We start from the raw sequence: 17,444 nt of genomic DNA, 5'->3' as shown, positions 1-17,444 counted from the left end.
CTGAGTGATGGTGAATGTGTATGACAGACACATGCTGCACGGGCAAGTTAAAGAGAAGCTTCTTTGGAAGAACGAATCCCCATTTCCTGCTGAAGGGCTTTGGCCTTCTTTCCCATTTTCTCATTAGTATGTACTTTGCCACCATTAGAAATGATATTTTAGAGAAATAGCTTAGCAAATCCAGTGGTATTCAGAAAGTTAATTATGGAAAAGTTATGCATGGATTTCATTTTTTGTCATCAAAATAAGTGTACCTTTTATTATATTTTCCATTACTTTCTAAAGTATTTTTATATTGCTACTGTTACTTATTAAACACATGGGAGTAATCACAAGTATTATTTTCTTCAAAATGAAAGAGTCCTCTTTACTTAGTACAAGTCCAGCAATTAGGAACCTCGACTCTCCTCTAGATGCTAGCATGGTAACATGGTAAAAAACTCTTGTTACCCATACTCTCTGCTCTGGAAGAAGCGTCTCCCATTAAGCCTGATACAGAAGAATAAACCGTCAGGCAATTACATAGGCAGAATTATTTCTGAAGCATACGTGGGTACTCTGGTATAAAATGAAGCTCTTGGCCATTGGGCCACCTTGCATATAAACATATACACACTCATACCTACCTCTGCATATAATAGTATATAACTGAAATATTAGGAGACCTTCTAGAGAAGTGAAATTGTTGTTAAATAACTTTCAATGTTTCTCCTAAAGCAAATGGAATTTCATATAAAACAGAAGGCTCTGTGAAATATGCCTCACAAGTGATATATTTTTCTCAGCCTCTATTTTATCTATTGAATGAATTATCATTGATATATATATGTTATATTATATTGATATATATATATAAATGTATATTCTGCTCTAAAATTATTCCAAAAATGATTTCCCCAATTTTTTAGTTTTTTTTTAGTTTTAAAATTTAACAACTGACATTTTTGATCTTAAACTAAATATATATATATATGTATTCTTTTTTTTTAAAGTAGATTTTAGATATGTTAGATTTAAAGGATTTCATTTCATTGTGAGGAAAAAAAAGGATCAATATCAGTAGGTTTTCGTATCCACCCAATGTTTTACCTAGAGGTATTGTGGTTGATGTTTTCTTGCTTGGTTGGTGGTTCTAGGATAGAGGTCTTTTGGAACTCCAACTAAAAATGGTCTCAAATTTATACTGTGGCCTCCACATATACTCCTTTCCACATCATTTTGGTTATTCACATAATTTCTTGTATCTATTTTTGTTTCCCATCTGCATTAGTCAAGGTTTTCAAGAGAAATAACTCACAGGCTGTGTTTATGCATACCACAGGATGTGAATAGGTGTACATACAAAGTTATTCTACGGTTGGCTCCTGGAGTGATAGTCTTTCTGGATAAATCAAGCATCTTCAAAGGTAGGATAGTGGGCTAGATACTCAAGGAAAAGTTGCAGTTTCAGTCCAGTAATGAAGGTCTGTTAGCATCATGCATTCTTGGTGAAGGGAGGGCAGGGTTTGCTCACCTAGGACCCTCAACTGATTGAATGACACCCAACTTCATTATGGAAGGTAATCTACACTTCTCAATGTCCATTGATATACTTACTTCATCCAAAAATAGTCCACACAGAAACGTCCAGAACAGTCCTTGATCAAACTTATTGACACCATAGCCCAGCCATGTTAATACATAAAATTCACCATCACACCATCTACTAAAAAAAAATGTCCTGACACCGTCATCTGTGATTCCTTAAAATGCATTTTTTCAAAATACAAAATAGCATTATTTCTTGGTGGTAAAACAAGGGGGAGAATGTGTTTTGTGAGCAGTTGAAATCCTTGCCTGCTATTCTTCAGATAATTCACCTTAGTTGAATTAATTGCTGAAGGCTTGCATCTGTAAAAATAAGGATAAGTATTTCCACTAATTCACATTTCCTAGATTTGTTCTGATTTGAGATATAGAGATTGAACTACTAGTTTTCAAATACCTCTAGGGTTAAAAATATCTTCTCCAACCTACTTTATCCAGGTTGTTTAAAATTTGGATTTATGTGGTACTTGACATTTTCAGGTATATTTTCTCCTTCCTTTGGATAAAGTGACTTTGTGGGAAAAATATCTGGAATCCTCTCCTATCTAAATGAACACTTAGTAGTAATTACCTGTATTTATTTATTTTTTTTAACTTTTATTTAATGAATATAAATTTCCAAAGTACGGCTTATGGATTACAATGGCTTCCCTCCCATAACGTCCCTCCCCCCCGCAACCCTCCCCTTTCCCATTCCCTCTCCCCTTCCATTCACATGAGGATTCATTTTCAATTCTCTTTATATACAGAAGATCAGTTTAGCATACATTAAGTAAGGATTTCAACAGTTTGCTCCCACACAGAAACATAAAGTGAAAAATAATAGATGATTTTTTAAATGATGATGAAATCAGATCAGACCTATTGTCATGTTTAATCCCAGCGAGAGTCAAGTTGGGAATTGCTAATTTCTTCTTTTTTTTTTTTTAACAGAAGATCAGTTTAGTATACATTAAGTAAAGATTTCAACAGTTTGCACCCCCATAGAAACACAAAGTGAAATATACTGTTTGAGTACTCGTTATAGCATTAAGCCTCAATGTACAGCACATTAAGGACAGAGATCCTACATGAGGAATAAGTGCACAGTGACTCCTGTTGTTGACTTTACAAACTGACACTCCTGTTTATGGTATCAGTAATCTCCCTATGCACCAGTCATGAGTTTCCAAGGCTATGGAAGCCCCTTGAGTTCTCCGACTCTTATCTTGTTTAGACAAGGTCATAGTCAAAGTGGAGGTTCTCTCCTCCCTTCAGAGAAAGGTACCTCCTTCTTTGAAGACCTGTTCTATTTTTTTAAGATTTATTTATTTGAAAGGCCAAGTTACAGAAGCTGAGGCAGAGAGAGAGAGGTCTTCCATCTGCTGGTTCACTCCCCAAATGGCTGCAATAGCCAGAAGTGGGCCAATCTAAAGCCAGGAGCCAGGAGCTTCTTCCGAGCCTCCTATGTTGGTGCAGGAGCCCAAGGACCGGGGCCATCTTCCACTGCTTTCCCAGGCCATAGCAGAGAGCTGGATTGGAAGGGGAGCAACCAGGACTTGAACTGGCACCCATTTGGGATGCTGGCACTGCAGGCAGTGGTTTTACCTGCTATGCCACAACACCAACCCCTGTGTTAGTCTTAATAGCACAAAATGCAAAATTTGAATGAAAATTGGAGATTATTCTTCTTAGTGAGTTAAACTTCAACAGTGATTGAGATTTGTAACAGAAACATTTTCATTTACAAAGAAATAGAGAAAAGACAGTTTCTGTGAAGGAAAAGTTTTTCTTTCTCTGAAGGAAAAGTTGCTGTTTAGGGTAGCTTGACTAATGTGAAGTTTGTAGTTCAATGTTTAGTCATAGCCCTTGAAAATTCAAGACACAGTTTAGATAGTTTTACTATTTAATTTTCCAAAAACAGCAGCATATCTCACACCGTGAGCACTCTTCTAGTGGGAAGTTTAGTGACATGTATAAGGGATATTTTTTTTAAAAGCAAAATCAGAAACATCACTGTGAGTATGATAATTATAGTGGCACCACTGTCATCACTTTTTGTTACCATATCTGGAGGAAAACAAAAGTGGACTTTTGATTGGTTCCTGAATAGGAAATTATTGTCAAAGAAAATTTGTTCACGTTCATTCTCTCAGTGATACTGAGGAGGAACAGCTGTATAGTAAAAGAGAAAAAGTACATTTGCAGAATATTTTTCATAATTAAGAATGACATTATTAAAAGTGATAGTCTTTAAAACCTTCAACAAATCTATAATATAATGACAAGTTAAAATAGGACATCTATAATATAAGGATAAATATGTAGAATGTTTTTACCCATCTTCATATAAAGCATCTATGTGCATATGTATATACCTGTCTAGATATATAAAGCACATGTATGTCATATTCTTCTCCACTGAACAATAATTTGTTTTTCTCCCTTCATTATTCTTCCTTACTGTTCAGTTTTTCAATCACAAAACTTGTCCTGGCAGAAAATAATCCACAATTTTACTCTAGAGTGTGTGCCAATGTTTTCATACAGTTCTGTTATTAACAATAATGACCTCAACACAAACGCATTTCCAAGGGAATTAACGGTGGGGGTTAATGGCCCGAGGTGAAGCCAGCCAGTCATGAATCCCTAAGAAATGCCTTGTGCTTTGATCATTATTGCTTCATTACAACACAAAAATAATCAGCAGCAATTACAGTCGAAACTATGGGAACAGTAAGCCTTGAAAATTAACCCTTTCAGGCTTCAACTTGCTGAAGATTCCTCTGCTTTTGGTGAATTTAGTGTGATCAATCTTGAAGCCAAAAGAAGTGATACAAATGATGGGGAAATACAATGTGATATTTGGTGGCCAATATTCCAATTGAAATCAGATATGTGACTGGCTAAACAAGGAAGCTAAATATGTCTGTACAAATAAAACTCTGAACAAGGCAACCTGAACTTAGAAATTCTAAAGGAGGTATTTACCTGATGCTCAGAAAAAATGAAAAAAAAAAAGATTTTGCAATAATGTCATATTCTGACATATTCTAGTAAAATAACAAAGGCGTAAAGAAAAAAATTAATCCTCAAAATATTGAAATAAATTCCATTTGTATGTACTTTTCTTAAAAATTGGGAGCCAAAACAGAAAATAAAATACATGAATTTTACCTTGCATATCAATAAGTATCAGCCATTTATGCATAATGTATTTTTTTAAGTTTATGTATTTTATGTATTTATTTAAAATGAAAAGTGACAGAGGGAGAGACAGAAGGAGATCTTCCAACCACTCTTCTACTCCTCAAATGGCTGCAACAGCAGGACTGGGTCAAGTAGGAATCAGGACCTCCATCCAAATTTCCCAGGTGGATGGTTGGGGCCCAAAGACGTGGGTCATCTTCCACTGCCTTCCAAGGCACATTAATAGAAGCAGAGTAGCTAGGACTCAAATCAGCAGTGTGATATGGGTTGCTTGCCTTGCAAATAGCGATTTAATCCACTGTGCCATGACACTAGCACGCATAGTGTAAACCTTATAGAAAGTTACACAAAATTAAATTAAATTATGATCAATTGTTGCACTTGAACTTGCATATTTAATAAGATATAAGAATATGAATATACATATTTAATGAGATGAGAATTTATTTTTCTGCCTATTGCTAACAAAGCCTTCATCTAGAAGATCAACAGCCTTTTACCCTGTTTCCTTTCTCAATTGAAGATTAGCATTTACCATAAGCTGACTCATTTTTAAAAATTCATGTTTTTGTTTTCTTCCCTGAGCCTTTTCTCCTTTTCCTCTATGTTCATTGACATAAAACTGTATGCATAGAGTTTTAAGGCATGCAATTTGATGATTTTGCATATCTCTATGTTGCAAAATGAACATTAAAATCAAGCTAATTAACATATCTATCACTTCTCACACTTAATGGCGATGTAGTGAGAACACATAAGTTCTGATTTCTTTTTTTAATTTTAATTAGTTTTAAAAGATTCAGTGTTATTTGTAGATGCAATATTCTCTTCCTCCCTGTCTTCTCACCCTTCTTCCTTTTCTTTTTCTTTTTACAGTTTTTGGGATAACATATTTTAAATTTGCATTACAATAAAAGGCTTAATACTTCAACAAATAGAAGTTTAACAAGTAGAAAGCAAAAAAAGACCCTAGTTTAGTGGGAATATACACAATGGCTATAAGCAGTAATTTAATGGAAAGATGACCATATTACCCATATACAGTAAATTTTATAGTAATCACAGATCATTAGAACTATGGCAGTATAATATACTTAACCATTGGTTTGATAAAGGTATAAAACAAAGTTTATAAAACTATATTCGCAGCAGTGCTGATACATACTGATATTTCTTTTTTATTTTCTTTTTTAAATTTTAGCTCCCACAAATGAGGGAGAACTTGCAGTATTTGTCTTTCTGGGTCCAGCTCATTTTACTCAACATGATGTCCTCCAGTTGTGTGCATTTTCCTGCAAATGGAAATTTCATTCTTTTTTGTAGCTGAATAATATTCCATTGTATGCATATACCACATTTTCTTCATCCCTTCATCTGATGATGGACATCTTGGTTGATTCTAAATTTTGGCTATTATGAACAGTTCTACTATAAACATGATGGAGCAGGTATCTCTTTGATATACTGTGTTCAAGACTTGAAGGCATATACCCAGTAGTGGGACTGCTGGATCATACAGCAAGTCTATTTCTAGTTTTTAAAGAAGCCTCCACACTGTTTTTCAACAGTGACTGTACTAATTTACATTCCCAGCAACAGTGTATAAGTGTTCCGCTTTTTCTACATCCTCATCAGCATTTGTTACTCCCTGTGCTTTGGAATTCAGCCATTCTGGCAGGGTTGAGGTGATAACTCATGGTTTTGATTTGCATTTCCCTGATAGCTAGTAATCCTGAACATTTTTTTCATGTGTTTATTGGTCGTTTGAATTTTGTCCTTTGAAAACTGTCTGTTCAAGCCCTTTGCCCATCTCTTAACTAGATAAATTGTTTTATTATTGTTAAGTTATTGTCAGAAAGGTGGTTTGCAAATATTTTTCCTATGCTATTAGATGTCTCTTTACTCTATTGATCATTTCCTTTGCTGTGCAAAAGCTTTTGAGTTTGATATATTCCCATTTGTTTAGTTTTGTTTTTGTTGCCTATACTTTGGGGATCTGGTCCAAGAAGTCATCCCCTACACAAATGTCTTGCAGTGTTTTCCCTATATTTTCTTGCAGCAACTTCTCAGATCTTCAGTTTAGATCTTTGATCCATCTTTGTTGATTTTCATATATGGTGAGAGGTATGAATCTAATTTCATCCTTCTACAAGTGTACATCTAGTTTTACCAGCACCATTTATTAGAGATTATCCTTACTCCACCATATGGTCTAAGCACTTTTGCAAAAACCAGTTGGCTGTATGTATGTAGGTTAATTTCTGGACTGTCTATTCTGTTCCACTGATTTATATATTGGTTTATACGACAGTGCCATGCTGTTTTAGTTATTATAGCTTTATAGTATGCTTTGAAGTCAGGTAATGTGATGCCTCCAGATTGATTTTTCTTGTTCAGGATCACTTTGGCTATTTGGGGTCCTTTGTGATTCCTTATGAATTTTAGGATTGGTTGTTCTAATTCTGTATAGAATGTCATTAGCATTTTGATAGGAATTATATTGAATTTATAGATTGCTTCAGGTAGTCTATACATTTTAATGATATTGATTCTTCTGATCCACAAGCAGGGAGCATCTTTCCATTCTGTTGTGTCTTTGATGATTTCTTGCATCAATGTTTAATAATTTCCTTTGTAGAGATCTTTCACTTCTTTGATTGAATCTATTCCTAAATACTTCATTTTTGTGCATTTGTATTGTTAATGGGATTTCTTTCTTGATTTCCCTTTATTTGGGGTCAGCATTATTTATTTCGTAACCTGCAAATTTGCTGAATTGGTTTATAGGTTCTAACAGCTTTTTGGCAGAGTGTTTAGGTTTCTCTGCAGACATGGATAGTTTGACTTCCTCTTTTCCAATTTTGGTTAACTTTATTTCTTTCTCCTAATTGATCTTGCTAAAACTTGTAGAACTACATTGAGTAAGAGTGGTAAGTGGACATCCTTGTCTTGTTCCAGATCTAAGCGGAAATGTTTTCAGCATTTCTCTGGTCAGTATGGTATTGACTGTTGGTTTCTCACTGATAACCTTTATAATTTTGAGGAATGTTCTTTCTATACTTAATTTGTGGAGGGTTTTTTTTTTCCATAAAGTGGTATTAAATTTTATAAAACATTTTCTCTGCATCTATTGAGGCGACCACATATTTTTTCTTCAGTCTATTAATGTGAATTATGACTATTGACATGCAAATGCTGAACCACCCTCTAATATTTGAGATAAATCCCACTTGATTGTGATGTATGATCATTTTGATGTGGTTGTGGATTTGATTCGATAGTATTTTGTTGAGAATTTTGCATCTGTGTTCCTTAAGAATTTAAGTCTGTAGATTGTATGTCATTTCTTTTTTTTTTTTTTTTTTAATCAAAGTAAAGCTGACCTCATTAAAAGAGTTTTGCAGAGTTCCATCCTGTTCAATATTTTGGAATACTTTGAAGAGTATTGGAGTTACTTCCTCTTTAAATGTTTTGTAGAATTCAGTAGTAAAGCCACCAGGTCCCTGACTTTTCCTTGATGGAAGACTTGATTAATCCTTCAATCTCATTACATGTTATCAGTCTTTTTAGGTTTAACAAAGTTCATGGATATGACACAGGGCTCACAATCTTTCCACTGATTTTTCAATTTTAAAATGTTAGAAAACCAATATGTATTAAGCAGAAACTGCTTTTTTATTTTTTCCCAAGGTAGAAATAAGTGGTATGATACAGTCTTATGATATCAGGCAGAGGTTGTGAACTACAGTTCCCAGCAGTCTTGAACAGCAGCCACTCTTACCCATGGGGGATACATTCCAAGACCTCAGTGGCTGAAGCCTGAAGCCACTGAACCTGATATACACTGGTTTTCCCTAAATATATCTATATATACACACATGCTTAATGCCTTGTTCATCTTTTTTTTTTTTTTTTGACAGGCAGAGTTAGACAGTGAGAGAGAGACCGAGAGAAAAGTCTTCCTTTCCATTGATTCACCCCCCAGATGGCCACTACGGCTGGCACACTGCACCGATCCGAAGCCAGGAGCCAGGTGCCTCCTCCTGGTCTCCCATGCCGGTGCAGGGCCCAGGGACTTGGGCCATCCTCCACTGCCTTCCCGGGCCACAGCAGAGAGCTGGAATGGAAGAGGAGCAGCCGGGAAAGAATCCAGTACCCCAATCGGGACTAGAACCCCGGGGTGCCAGCACCGCATGTGGAGGATTAGCCAAGTGAGCCGCGGCACTAGCCTGCCTATTCATCTTAACTGGGCACTTATCATACACTATGGCAATCAGCTTTAACAATTTGAGATGTGACAGCAAAACCAACCACCATGAATTTTTTTTTTATTTTTTGTACTTCCACAGATAGAAGATTCATTCTTATTGTAGATCTTAGCAAACTTAGCGTGATTTCTTTCTTTCCTTTTATGTAGTTGATAATTTTCAGTTTTGCATTTAAAGGCAGGACTTCTCTTGATCATACCTGAATTGCCAGACTTTATAGCCACTATTAAGTAAAATGAGGGTTACTTGATCACAAGCACTGAAATACTGCAATAGTTGATCTGTTAATTGAGACCAATATTAAGTGACTAATGTGTAAGTTGTACATAAAGGTTGGGTACACTGGACAAAATAATAATTCACATCCCAGGCAGGAAGCAGGAGATTTTTATCATGCTACTCAGAACAGAGTACAATTTTAGAACATTTGAATTGTATATTTCTAGAAATTTTCATGTAATGTTACATACCTTGGGTGGTATGGGTATGTGTAGCTGTGCAAAGCAAAACCTCATATAAAGGACAACTGCTATAGTCTATATTATTCTATGTTGCTAAGTTCTGAGGTTTGGCAAGTTAGGTTTGTCAAATGTGTTTTTGAAATTATATTTTCAACTCATGTTGAGTTTTTCAGTATATAACCCCATGATAAGATAAACTATCTATATTATTAACTGTAATCATCATGCTGAATATTATACTTTTAGAACTTATTAATTCTCTATAAGTGAAAACTTATATTCTCTAATCAATACTCCCTGATTTTCTACACCCTTGGGCCCCATAAAACCACAATTCTATTTCTGTGAATTGGATGTTTTTAGATGCCATATGTAAGTGAGATCATTTCGTACTTGTTATTCTGTGGCTCCAGGTTCATACATACAGCTAATGACAGAATTATTGGCCAGCGCCACGGCTCAATAGGCTAATCCTCTGCCTTGTGGCGCTGGCACACCGGGTTCTAGTCCCGGTTGGGGCGCCGGATTCTTTCCCGGTTGCCCCTCTTCCAGGCCAGCTCTCTGCTGTGGCCCAGGAGTGCAGTGGAGGATGGCCCAAGAGCTTGGGCCCTGCACCCCATGGGAGACCATGGCGGCCATTGGCGGGTGAACCAATGGCAAAAAGGAAGACCTTTCTCTCTCTCTTTCTCTCTCACTATCCACTCTGCCTGTCAAAAAAAATTATTTCCATTTTTTGAAAGTTGAATAATTGCATCCATCTATCTACCTATCTACTACATTTTATTTATCCATTCATCTATCAGTGTATATTTGGATTATCTCCATATTTGGTCTGTTGTAAATAATGGTGTAATGAACATGGAGTTTGAGATTTTTCTTGCAGATACTGATTTCACTTCATTTGGACATTCAACCAAATGAATGAATGCTGGATCATATGGAAGTTGTGTGTGTGTGTGTGTGTGTGAGTGTATTTGAAAAGCATGGGAGCAGAGAGAGAGAGGGGTCTTCCAACTGATGGTTTACTCTCCAAATAACTTTAACAAAAGGGTTTGGGTCAGGCTAAAGTCAGAAACTAACTCCTTCCTGGTTTCAAATATGAGTGACAGGGGCCCAAGTACTTGGGCTATCTTCTGCTACCTTCATAGCTGAATAGTAGGAAGTTGGGTCATAAGCAAAGAAGCCTGGATTCAAACTGGCACTCCAATATGGAATGTTGGTATCAAATTGCATCTTAACCTGCTGTGCCACAGTGCTGCCCCCTGATAGTTCTAATTTTTAGTTTTTTGTCCTTCTTCAACATTGTTGTTGAGTTGAATACTTTGTGGTTTCATGTGAGTTTTAGGATTGGTATTTCTATTTCTGTGGAAAATGCTATTGTTTTTTAATAGAGATTATATAGAATCAGTAGATCACTTTGAATAATATATATATATATATATTCTTCCAATCCATGAATATAATTTTCCATTTATTAGTGTCTTCCTTTTCTTTTGTCAATATTTGATAATTTTATTCTTAAATGTGTTGTATTTTTATATTCTATGTCAAATGAGGTTAAAAAAACTAGATAACTAGGAACAAATTGCACTGAGAAAGAAATAAAGTAGAAAAATCAGGGCATAAACAAATGGAACAAAGATTATAAAAATAGTTGAAAAGATCAATAAACTAGGTTAGGGTTTTGCAAAGGTAATTAAAATTGATAAGGCTAAAGTAGACCAAGGAGACAGACATTTCAAATAAATACTAGTAATTTTTTAATTTAGTAGATATAAATTTCCAAAGTACAGTTTATGGATTACAATGGCTTTTCCCCCCAAAACTTCCTACCCACCCACAACCCTCCCATCTCCTGCTCCCTCTCCCATTCCATTCACATCAAGATTCATTTTCGATTATCTTTATATATAGAAGATCAATTTAGTATATATTAATTAAAGATTTCATCAGTTTGCCCCCATACAGAACACAAATTGCCAAATACTGTTTGAGCACTATTCATATCATTAATTCACATTGAACTACACATTAAGGACAGAGATCCTACATGGGGAGTAAGTGCACAGTGACTCCTGTTGACGACTTAACAAATTGACACTCTTGGTAAAGGCGACAGCAATCTCCCCAGGCTCTAATCATGAGTTGCCAAGGCCATGGAAGCCCCCTGAGCTTGCCGACTTTGATCTTATTTCGAAAAAGCCATAGTCAAAGAGGAAGTTCTCTCCTCCCTCTCCTTCTTTGATGGCCCTGTTCTTTCCACTGGGATCTCACTCACAGCTGGGATCTCACTCACAGAGATCTTTCATTTAGGTGTTTTTTTTGTTTGTTTGTTTGTTTTTGTTTTTTTTTTTGCCAGAGTGTCTTGGCTTTCCATGCCTAAAATACTCTCATGGGCTCTTCAGCCAGATCCGAATGCCTCAAGGGCCAATTCCGAGGCCAGAATGCTGTTTAGGACAACTGCCATTCTATGAGTCTGCTGTGTATCCCACTTCCCATGTTGGATCGTTATCTACCTTTTTAATTCTATTAGTTAGTATTAGCAGACACTAGTCTTGTTTATGTGATCCCTTTGACTCTTAGACCTATAATTATGGTTTATTGTGACCTGAAATTGATCACTTGGACTAGTGAGGTGGCATTGGTACATGCAACCTTGAAGGGATTGTATTGAAATCCGCTGGCACATTTCTAACTCCACCACTTGGGGCAAGTCAGCTTAAGCATACCCCAAATTGTATATCCCCTTCCTCTCTTATTCCCACTCTTATATTTAACAGTGATCACTTTGCAGTTAACTTTAAACACCTAAGGATAATTGTGTGTAAGTTACATAACTCAACCAATGGTATTAAGTAGAACAAACAGAAATAGTAAAACGGATATAGTATTAAATTTTACTTCAACAGTGATGATAAGGGCTGATCAAGTCATTGTTTCTCATAGTGTCCATTTCACGTCATCAAGTTTCCTATTTGAAGCTCAGTTAGTTGTCACAAATCAGGGAGAACATATGATATTTGTCCCTCTGGGACTGGCTTATTTCACTCAGCATTATGTTTTCCAGGTTCCTCCATCTTGTTGCAAATGACTGGGTTTCATTTTTTTTGACTGCTGTATAGTATTCTTTTTTTTTTAACTTTTATTTAATGAATATAAATTTCCAAAGTACGATTTATGGGTTACAATGGCTTCCCCCCCATACCGTCCCTCCCACCCACAGCCCTCCCCTTTCCCACTCCCTCTCCCCTTCCATTCACATCAAGATTCATTTTCGATTATCTTAATATACAGAAGATCAGCTTAGTATACATTAAGTAAGGATTTCAACAGTTTGCTCCCACACAGAAACATAAAGTGAGGAATAATAGATGATTTTTTTTAAATGATGATGAAATCAGATCAGACCTATTGTCATGTTTAATCCCAGTGAGAGTCAAGTTGGGAGTTGATAATTTCTTTTTTTTTTTTTTTACAGAGGATCCGTTTAGTATGCATTAAGTAAAGATTTCAACAGTTTGCACCCCCATAGAAACACAAAGTGAAATATATTGTTTGAGTACTCGTTAAAGCATTAAATCTCAATGCACAGCACATTAAGGACAGAGATCCTACATGAGGAGTAAGTGCACAGTGACTCCTGTTGTTGACTTTACAAATTGACACTCCTGTCTATGGCATCAGTAATCTCCCTATGCTCCAGTCATGAGTTTCCAAGGCTATGGAAGCCCTCTGAGTTCTCCGATTCTTATCTTGTTTAGACAAGGTCATAGTCAAAGTGGAGGTTCTCTCCTCCCTTCAGAGAAAGGTACCTCCTTCTTTGAAGACCTGTTCTTTCCACTGAGATCTCACTCACAGAGATCTTTTGCCAGAGTGTCTTGGCTTTCCATGCCTGAAATACTCTCATGGGCTTTTCAGCCAGATCCGAATGCCTTTAGGGCTGATTCTGAGGCCAGAGCGCTATTTAGGACATCTGCCATTGTATGAGTCTGCTGGGTATCTCACTTCCCATGTTGGATCACTCTCCCCTTTATTTATTCTATCGGTTAGTGTTAGCAGGTACTAGACTTGTTTATATGCTCCCTTTGACTCTTAGTCCTTTCATTATGATCAATTGTGAACTGAAATTGATCACTTGGAATTGTGAGATGGCATTGGTACATGCCACCTTGATGGGATTAAATTGGAGTCCCCTGGTATGTTTCTAACTCTACCATTTGGGGCAAGTCAGCTTGAGCATGTCCCAAATTATATATCTCTTCCCTCTCTTATTCCTACTCTTATGTTTAACAGGGATCACATTTCAGTTAAATTTCAACACTTAAGAATAACTGTGTATTAATTACAGAATTAAACCAGTCATATTAAGTAGAACAGACAAAACAACTACTAAGAGGGATAATGTATTAAGTTGTTCATTAACAGTCAGGGCTATGCTGATCAAGTCACCGTTTCCCATAGTGTCCATTCCACTTCAACAGGTTTCCTTTTTGGTGTTCAGTCAGTTGTTACCGATCAGGGCGAACATATGGTATTTGTCCCTTTGGGACTGGCTTATTTCACTCAGCATGATGTGTTCCAGATTCCTCCATTTTGTTGCAAATGACTGGATTTCGTTGTTTCTTACTGCGATATAGTATTCTATAGAGTACATGTCCCATACTTTCTTTATCCAGTCTACTGTTGATGCGCATTTGGGTTGGTTCCAGGTCTTAGCTATTTGAATTGAGCTGCAGTAAACATTGAGCTGCAGACAGCTCTTTTATTTTCCAATTTAATTTCCTTTGCGTAAATTCCATGGAGTGGGATGGCTGGGTTGTATAGTAGGGTTATATTCAGGTTTCTGAGGAGTCTCCAGACTGACTTCCGTAGTGGCTTAACCAGTGTGCATTCCCACCAACAGTGGGTTAGTGTCCCTTTTTCACCACATCCTTGAAAGCATCTGATGTTGGTAGATTTCTGAATGTGAGTTTATCTCAGCGGGTTGAGGTGAAACCTCATTGTGGTTTTGATTTGCATTTCCCTGATTGCTAGTGATCCTGAACATTTTTTCATGTGCCTGTTGGCCATTTGGATTTCCTCTTTTGAAAAATGTCTATTGAGGTCCTTGGGCCATCTCTTAAGTGGATTGTTTGTTTTGTTGTTGTGGAGTTTCTTGATCTCTTTATAGATTCTGGTTATCAACCCTTTATCTGTTGCATAGTTTGCAAATATATTTTCCCATTCTGTTGGTTGCCTCTTCACTGTCCTGACTGTTTCTTTTGCAGTACAGAAACTTCTCAATTTGATGCAATCCCAAATGTTAATTTTGGCTTTGACTGCCTGTGCTTCCAGGGTCTTTTCCAAGAAGTCTTTGCCTGTGCCTATATCTTTCAGGGTTTCTCCAATGTTCACTAATAATTTGATGGTGTCAGGTCATAGATTTAGGTCTTTAATCCATGTTGAGTGGATTTTCATGTAAGGTGAAAGGTAGGGGTCTTGCTTCATGATTCTGCACATGGAAATCCAATTTTCCTAGAACATTGAATAGACTGTCCTACTCTAAGGATTGGTTTTGATCCTTGATCAAATATAAGTTGGCTGTAGATGTTTGGATTGATTTCTGGTGTTTCTATTCTGTTCCATTGGTCTATCCATCTGTTTCTGTACCAGTACCATGTTGTTTTGATAACAACTGCCCTGTGGTATGTCTTGAAATCTGGTATTGTGATGCCTCCAGCTTTGTTTTTGTTGTACAAGATTGCTTAAGCTAATAGAGGTCTTCTGTACCTCCACATGAATTTCAGCATCATTCTTTCCAGATCTGAGAAGAATGTCTTTGGTATCTTGATTGGTAGCAATTTGAATCTATAAGTTGCTTTTGGGAGAATGGACATTTTGGTGATATTGATTCTTCCAATCCATGAGCATAAACGATTTTTCCATTTTTTGGTATCCTCTTCTATTTCTTTCATTAGGATTTTGTAATTTTCATCATAGAGATCCTTAATGTCCTTGGTTAAGTTTATTCCAAGGTATTTGATTGTTTTGAAGGCTATTGTGAATGGCATTGATATTAGAAGTTCTTTCTCAGCTGTGGCATTGCCTGTGTATACAAAGGCTGTTGATTTTTGTGCATTGATTTTATACCCTGCTACTTTGCCAAATTCTTCTATGAGTTCCAATAGTCTCTTAGTAGAGTTCTTTGGATCCCCTAAGTAAAGAATCATATCATCTGCAAAGAGGGATAGTTTGATTTCTTCCTTTCCAATTTGTATCCCTTTAATTTCTATTTCTTGCCTAATAGCTGTGGCTAAAACTTCTAGAAATATATTGAATAGCAGTGGTGAGAGTGGGCATCCCTGTCTGGTACCAGATCTCAGTGGAAATGCTTCCAACTATTCCCCATTCAATAGGATGCTGGCCATAGGTTTTTCATAACTTGCTTTAATTGTATTGTGGAATGTTCCTTCTATACCCTCTTTGCTTAGGGTTTTCATCATGAAAGGGTGTTGTATTTTATCAAATGCTTTCTTGGCATCTATTGAGATAATCATATGGTTTTTCTTCTAAAGTCTATTAATGTGGTGTATCACATTGATTAATTTGCACACATTGAACCATCTCTGCATACCAGGGATAAATCCCACTTGGTTTGGGTGGAAGATCTTTCTGATGTGTTGTTGCATTCTATTGGCCAGTATTTTATTGAGGATTTTTGCATCTATGTTCATCAGGGATATAGGAAAAATGGGATCTGCCTTAGGTTTAGATGCTGAGTAATCTCATCATGTAGTGAGATGGCCACATCCTTGTTCTTTTCTCTTCTACACAAGTTCTCATTAATTTAAAGACAGGATAGGAAGTTTCCACATGTTTAAGTTCTGCCTCTCTTTTGATTAAAGAAGATTATAAGATTTTCTTTTCATTTATCCTCTTCCAATTAGATGCAAAATCTGATAGATATAAAGGGGCTTAGGAACATTAGATACTGCTCTAAATCCTGACTTGAGTAGTATCATACATGTGACATTTGTTCTCAGTACTGACATAATAACACCTACATTGCCAGCTATTTATAAAGTGTACAACTACTATTATAGAAATCCCATCATTTCAAAATAATTGGCTATACTTTCATTGAGTCTGGCAAAATACACACAGTAGGCCCTTCATATCTTTGGGTTCTATATCTGTGGATTCAACTAACCACAGATCACCAATATTTGAAAAAAATGTACTGAACACATACACATTTTTCTTTTTATTTGTAAAAGTATACTGTAAAAATTATGTGCATAACATATACATTATATTATGTATTATAAGTAATCTGCAGATTATTTAAATTACACTGGAATGTTTGAATAGGTTATAAGCAAATTCTATGTCATTTTATGTAAGGGAGTTGAGCAACTGTGAATTTAGGTATCCTTAGGGGGATTGTTCTAGAACCAATCCCTTATCCATACTGAGGGACAACTCTAATGATCAATATACTGAATAAAACTAAGGAATATTATTATAGCTGTTTGAATATATGCTCTTTCCTGATACCTCTGCCTCACCCTCAGTTTATAGAAGACTATAAACTGTCTAAACATAGAGATAATTGTCCTTATTTTAAAAGAAACTATACAGTGCTGGTTTGAGTTTTTACTTCGGATGTAGAATGAGGAGAGAAAGCAGTATTAAAACCCTCCAACTAACAGCAAAATTGATGAACCTCAAATTTTTTTTTAAACTTTTATTTAATGCATATAAATTTCCAAAGTACGACTTATGGATTACAATGGCTTCCCCCCCATACCGTCCCTCCCACCCACAACCCTCCCCTTTCCCACTCCCTCTCCCCTTCCATTCACATCAAGATTCATTTTTGATTATCTTAATATACAGAAGATCAGCTTAGTATACATCAAGTATGGATTTCAACAGTTTGCTCCCACACAGAAACATA

Source organism: Oryctolagus cuniculus, chromosome 4, assembly GCF_964237555.1.
Source record: "Oryctolagus cuniculus chromosome 4, mOryCun1.1, whole genome shotgun sequence".
Classification (NCBI taxonomy): Eukaryota; Metazoa; Chordata; class Mammalia; order Lagomorpha; family Leporidae; genus Oryctolagus; species Oryctolagus cuniculus.
Note: the sequence above shows the minus strand (reverse complement) of the source record.